The sequence below is a fragment of the Triticum aestivum genome, chromosome 2D, assembly GCF_018294505.1.
Source record: "Triticum aestivum cultivar Chinese Spring chromosome 2D, IWGSC CS RefSeq v2.1, whole genome shotgun sequence".
Classification (NCBI taxonomy): domain Eukaryota; kingdom Viridiplantae; phylum Streptophyta; class Magnoliopsida; order Poales; family Poaceae; genus Triticum; species Triticum aestivum.
The window spans coordinates 581601769-581608806 of record NC_057799.1 but is presented as its reverse complement, the minus strand read 5'-3'; positions in this window follow the sequence as shown (position 1 = coordinate 581608806).

The following is a 7038-nucleotide window of genomic DNA, read 5'->3' as shown; positions in this document are numbered from 1 at the left end:
TGTCGGCCCGTGGCACGTGGAGGAACTCGCACCCTTCGAAGTACCCACTGATCTGCTGGACGAGGAATCGATAGCTCGCCATGTTTGCATCCTTGGCGCCCCAGTCGCCAGATGACTGCTGGACCACCAAGTCTGAGTCGCCATAACACAGGATCCGGCGTATGCCGAGCTCTTTGGCTAGCCGGACCCCGTGTATGAGTGCCTCGTACTCGGCCACGTTGTTGGAGGCGGTGAAGTGGATTTGCAGCGTATATCTGAGTTTGTCGCCTTTGGGAGAGGTGAGGACGATGCCGGCTCCCAAGCCGGTGCGCATCTTGGACCCGTCGAAGTGCATCCGCCAATGGGTAGAGTCGGGAGCCGGCGGTAGGTACTGGGTCTCGGCCCAGTCGACGAGGAAGTCGGCCAATGCTTGGGACTTGATGGCGGTGCGGGGCTGGTAGAAGATTGTGTAAGGTGCCAGCGCAATGGCCCATTTAGCCACCCGGCCGGATGCATCCCGGCTGCCTATGATCTCGGCAAGCGGGGCGGTGCACACGACCGTGATGGGATGCTCTTGAAAGTAGGGCTTCAGCTTCTTGGCGGCGAAGTATACTCCATAGCACATCTTCTGGTAGTGCGGGTAGTTTTGCTTTGAGCTGGATAGTACTTCGCTTAGATAATATACCGGCCTCTGGACTAGTTGGGCTCGGCCTTCTTCCGGGCGCTGGACCACGATAACTGTACTGACACTCGGCTAGTCGCGGCAATGTAAAGGAGCATGGGCTCCTTCTCAGTCGGCGCCGCCGGGACAGGTGGAGTAGTCAGCATCTTCTTTAACTCATGGAAGGCTTGGTCTGCTTGGTCATTCCACTCGAAATGAGTGGATTTGTTCATGAGTCGGTACAGGGGGAGAGCCTTCTCTCCTAGCCGGCTGATAAAGCGGTTTAAGGAGGCCAGGCACCCAGTGAACTTCTGCACGTCCCGCAACTTGGTGGGAATCTCCATCCTCTCAATGGCCTTGATCTTCACAGGGTTGCACTCAATGCCGCGTTCAGAGACCAAAAAGCCTAGAAGCTGGCCGGCTGGTACTCCGAACACGCATTTCTCGGGGTTGAGCTTGATCTGGAATCGGCGCAAGTTGGCAAATGTTTCTTTGAGGTCCTCCAGCAGGGTGCCGCGCTTCTCTGTCTTCACCACAATATCGTCTACGTAGACGTGGGCATTTCTGCCGAGTTGCTTGAGGAGGCATTTCTGCATGCAACGCTGAAAAGTGGCACCGGCATTCCTCAAGCCGAATGTCATAGTCAGGTAACAGAAAGCTCCGTATGGTGTGATGAAGGCAGTCTTCAGGCGGTCTGCTGGGTCCAACTTGATCTGGTGGTATCCTGAGTAGGCATCCAAAAAACTCAACAGCTCGCATCCGGCCGTGGAGTCTAGCACTTGATCAATCCGTGGCAAAGCAAACGGATCTTTGGGGCAGGCCTTGTTGAGGCTGGTGTAGTCTATACACATACGCCATTTGTTGTTCTTCTTCAACACCAAGACTGGGTTGGGAAGCCACTCTGGGAAAAATACTTCCATAATAAAGTCGGCGGTGAGGAGCCGGGCTATCTCTTCTCCTATGATTCTTCGCTTCTCTTCTGACAGTCTGCGGAGGGGCTGCTTGACCGGCTTCGCGTCGGCTCGGACGTGCAATTTGTGCTCGGCGAAATCCTTCGGAACACCCGGCATGTCCTTTGGGGACCATGCAAAGATGTCTCGATTCTCACGGAGGAAGTCGACGAGCTCGCCTTCCTATTTACTGTCCAGGTTTGCACCAATGACTGCAAACCTTTCCGGGTTCTCCGGGTCCAGAGGTATCTTCTTCGTCTCCTTGGCCGGCTGGAAGGAGCCCTGCGCATCATAATCCTTGGGGTGGGGAGACAAGGCCGGCTGCTTGCCGGCCATGGCCACAACTCGCTCCAGAATCTTCTTCTCTTCTGCCACTACGAGGGATTCGGCCAACAGACTGCTGGCTGCGGCGCACTGGATGGACTTCTTGTAGTCGCCGGCTACAGTGATGATCCCCTTCGAGCTCGGCATCTTCATCTTCAGGTAGGCGTAGTGGGGCACAGCCATGAACTTGGCCAGAGCAGGTCGGCCAAGCAAGGCGTGGTAAGGGCTCTCCAGATCTACCATCTCGAACCAGATTGCTTCTCGGTGAAAGTGATCCTTGTCTCCGAAGAGAACATCCATCTTGATCTTGCCGATCGGGGAATAGGACAGGCCGGGTACGATGCCATGGAACACGGTCCGGCTCGGCATGAGCTGCTTTGCCTTGAGGTTCAGCTTCTCCATGGTATCGCGGTACAGTATGTTGATACTGCTTCTGCCATCAATCAGAACGCGGGAGAATCAGGCAGCTCGCCTTTCTGTTGCGAGGGTGACATCCAATACTAATGCGTAGGAGCCAGGGGACGGCATCACCTCTGGGTGGTCGGCCCGGCTCCAGTTGATAGGCTTCTCGGACCAATGCATGAACTCGGGGTTGCTGGAGGCGACTGCGCTGACCTCTTGGTGCTGTCGACGCCGGCTACGCTTGTCTTCAACCTGGCTCGTGAAGACGACATAGGCGGCGTGCTCTTCAGGGAACTCATCTTGAATGGCTCCGACTGCTGGTCGAGCAGCCGGCTGCTGGGGGGCTGGAGGCGGCGGGCCGGGAGGTGGAGGCGGCACCAGCCCCTCGCCCTTGGAGATCCGTGTGAGCCAGTGGCACTTTCGGGTCGTGTGGTTGGACGGCTTCGCGCCGCTGTGGAACTTGCAGAGGCATCGAGAGTCTGCTCGTAGGAGAAGGCCGGCTGCCAAGCCGGCCTGCCGCCCTTCTTCTTGGGAGCGGGCCGTTCTTCGGGCTGCTCATCTTCGACTATGGCCACCTGCCGACTGGTGGAAGGCGGCATAGGGGCCTTGCGCTTGTGGTCGTTCTGGTAGAGGCGCCGATTGGGGTCGCCAGCCGGCGTCTTGGGAGCCGGAGCGAGCACCTTCCCAGAGGCGTCCACTCGGAGCTTGGTCTTCATCGAGGAGTCGGCCTGGCGTACTTGTCCGCAATGATCAGCAGCTCGTCGAGGGTAGCCGGCTCGTCGCAGAGGAGTCGATGCTTGAGGAGGGTGCCCTCTCGGCACCCGACGGTGAAGTATTCAATGGCCTGAAGGGTGCACCCCCTCGCAGGAGTTGCGGAGCTCGGCCCACCGCGTGAGGTAGTCGCGGGTCGACTCGTTGGGCCCTTGGACGCATAGGGAGAGCTGGCGGGGCTTGGGAGGCCGCTTGTATGTGCTGGTGAAGTTGCGGACGAAGACTTCCGTGAAGTCCAGCCAGCTGTTGACGTTGTAGGGCTTGAGGCTGTTGAGCCAGGTGCGTGCCGTGCCTTGCAGCATGAGAGGGACGTACTTCACGGCTACGCGCCTGTTGCCGTTCGCTATGCTGACAGCAGTAGAGTAGTCGATGAGCCAATCTTCCGGCTTCACAAAGCCGTTGTACTTGGGCGTGTCTCTGGGGAGCGAGAACCCTTTGGGGAAGGGCTCGTCGCGGATGTGGGGGCCAAAGCATGGCGGGCCGACATCGTCTTCTTCTTCTAGCGCCAGGGATCGAGCTAGGCGGTCGATCCGGTGGCGGGCGTCGTTCTCGCCGACTCCTTTGCGGTGGCCTAGTCGGCCACCAAGAGTCGGATGCGTGACAGGTGGCGGGGTGGGATATCTCTCCCCTCGAGGCGGGGGAGGAGGCGGATTTCCTTGGCGCGTTACTCCTCGAGGGCGGCCTTCCGCGTCGCGCTCGATGGTGACCCGAGTCCGGCTGCGGCTAACAGCCGGCTCCTTGTCTTTCCTTGCGCGGGCGCCGCTCGCAGTCGGCGACCGGGATGTCGCGGCGTGCTCTCGGCGCGGGGGAGGACTCTCAGTGCGGGCGCCGGCTTCGTGCCGTTCTGCGGCCGCGTCGATCAGCTGCTGGATTCGCCTTGTCATGTGGGGGAGCTCATCAGCTCCCAGCCCATTTAGCTCTTCAGCGGCCGGCTGAGCGGCTCGCAGATTCTCGAGCGGGGTGGCGTAGACGGGCCGGTCTGCCCCCAGCATGCTGGCGATGGCCGCGCCGCGCTTCTTGACGAGGCCGGCTCGGCTCGGCCCGCCATGAGGCGGCGTGCCAAAGGCGGCGCGGTCGACTTCGCGCTGGTGAGCCTCGGTGAGGCGTCTCATGGAGGCTATCGTCTGGCCTTCCGCGATGAGGGCGAGGCGACGTGCCTCCAGGGTCTCGGCGTCGGCGTCGGCCGGGATGGGGACGGATAAGTCATGCATCACCGCTTGCACGGCGTCGTGGGCGTTCTCGCCCGAGTCGGCGACGTGGCTGATGACCAGCACCTCAGTGACAGCGCTGTTGCCGCTGTCAGCTCGAGGGAGAGGGTCGTTGAAGACTGCCACGTCGGAGGGGTAGGCGTCGAGCGATGCCGTATCGGAGTCGATAAGCATCGGGTCGGTGGAGCCGACCGACTCTAAGTCTACAGCAGGCTCGCTGGAGACGTGGAGTTGGTCGAGGAGGCTGACGAGGCGGCTCTCGGGGTAGTCCGTGCCTGCGTCGGACGCGGGCTCGTCGAAGATGCGAGCCTCGCCAAGAAGATCGGCGAGGCAGCTCGCTGCGCAGGCGCCGTTAACGCCTTGCAGCGCATCGGGGCAAACGCCATCGGGTGCAGCGGGCTGGCTGCGCTCGCGGGGGAGGAAAAGGGTTCCCATCCAGAACAGGTCTCCGGACGATGGTGCACCTGGCCCCATGGTGGGCGCCAAATGTCGGGTGGTAGGTGCGACATATGCCAACGGGTGGCTTATCATTGTGGGAGCCAGTAAGACGTCGCCGGTGCCTGGAAACGGGATGAGGCGAAGACATGCACGCCGGCGAATATTACCCAGGTTCGGGGCTCTCCGTGGAGATAACACCCCTAGTCCTGCTCTGCAGGGTCTCCGCATGATCACTAGATCAGTACAAGTAGCTACAAGTGCTCCTTGAGCTGTTTGGCTAGAGGAAGAAGAAGGGCAAGGCTAGCTCTCCTTTTCTCTCTATGTGGTGCGTGAAATTCTATGAGATCAACCATTTGCATGGGTGCCCCGGGGGGTTTATATAGGCCTACCCCTCAGGGGTACAATGGTAATCCGGCTAGGTGCGGGTCCTAGCTGTCAGTGTCTATGCTTGCCGGCTTCTTCGCCGGTCATTGGGGCCCGCCGGCTGCCGGCCTCTTGGCCGGCAGGCCGGCCCCACCGCTTGGGGGCTTTGTCGGCGGCTGGTTACTGTTGCCTCGCCTCTGATGACGAGGGCTTTGTCGAGGTAAGCGTGGCTACAGTGCCGCCACCTTGCGGGCTCTCACTGTAGCCTCACCTCGTCTTGTCTCCTTAATGAGGCACACGTTTCGAGGGAGGGGGTAGCCGGCTATTGGGAGCCGGCTACACCCCTGGCCGACTAGGGGAGGCCGGGCCGCCTTCGAGTGTCTCTCTGGCTAAAGGGGCCCGCCACCCGCGGGCCGTACTAGCGCCTGTCGTGGGTGACGTCGTGGTCAACATGGCTACAGTGCCGCGCCGGACGGGAGATGGCTGGCCCGTACGGCGCCCTGTGGCCATGCCTGCTTCGGGATTCGGGGGTAGTGGGCTGCACTACGGCCACACCCCGTCTTATCACCATTATGTGGATACAGTCTTGGTGGGTGCAGTCTTGGCCGGCTTCTGGGAGCCAGCTTTCTTCATGGCCGGTTTCTGGGAGTCGGCTTTCTTTATGGCCGGTTTCTGGGAGTCGGTCCTCTTGGGGCCGGCTCCCTGGAGTCGGCTATCACGTATCTTTCTTAGGGAAGGTTCCTGAGGCCGGGTCGCCTTCTAGTAGTCGGCCCTAGGGATGGCCGGCCGGGGGAAGGCGGTCCTGCGCTCTGTATTCTTGAAGGCTTGAATGGCCTGGTAATTTCTCTGAAGAGCCAGGGGAGTCGGTTAGGCTACCCGTGGCCATTTACTCCGACACCAACAACAAATCATGCATGGAAGTTGTGGCAAAACATCACCATCGCTGATGCTTGCCGGCACCGTCTACCTCGTCGCAGAGGAGGATGGCGGCGAGGTTGCGCTGGAGGTCAGGCGCGGTTGCTGCGGTTACCACCTATTTCCATCGCGCCCTTCGGCCGCGTGTGGTGCATCCACCTTGCCGGAGAGGAGAATGATGGCGAGCCGACCTCCAGTGTCGCTCCTTCCTTGCCACTGTTCGACGGGGAGCTTGTGGCGAATGACCAACTGTAAGAAAAATCTTGCAACATCTTCCCTGTTGCAAGAAAGTTTTCTGTAACATGAGTGATGTTGCAAAGTTTCTTCCGAAACACATATATAAAGGTCAATAAAAAAATTCTGCAACATTAGCTATGTGTGCAAAAAATTATGCAGATGTTTCTATAACATGATTTTGTTGTAAAAAAATTTGCAACATCACCTCTGTTGTAAAGATTTCTGCAACTCTACATATGTTATAAATGTTTCTACAACATCGCTCTTATTACAAGGGAGTTGGCGCACATGGATAGGTAGATCAGACGACCATCCCCGCGTCCATCCAATGGCCGCGACGGATGTTTTTCACTTATCCGCCGGCCGACGCGTAGCGCGGCCCTTGTAGTAATGGATTTTTATTCCTGCGTAGGATAGGAATCAATTCTTCACATTTTTTAAGGTAAATTCTTCATATTTCAATTAAAGGAAAAAACAAGGTTAGTCCAGACTTAATGAAAATTTTATTATCTTATGCATCAAATGATATCTCTTTCCCCGTGGGAATTGAGATACACGTAATAGTGCTGACATTATGTTATACAAACCATAACTTTTATAATTTCCTGGTCGGTCTTACCATCGACGTATGCAGGAGCTGTGCGTGTACTTGTACATCATCACAAAGCAGATCTTGCGCTCCTAATACACAAACAAGATTCCGTCTTTGGCACTTCCCTCTCGATCATAGCACCAATCCATCCAAGATTGTTAGTTTATTGCTTACTCATTAGGGAAGGACATGCCGGCT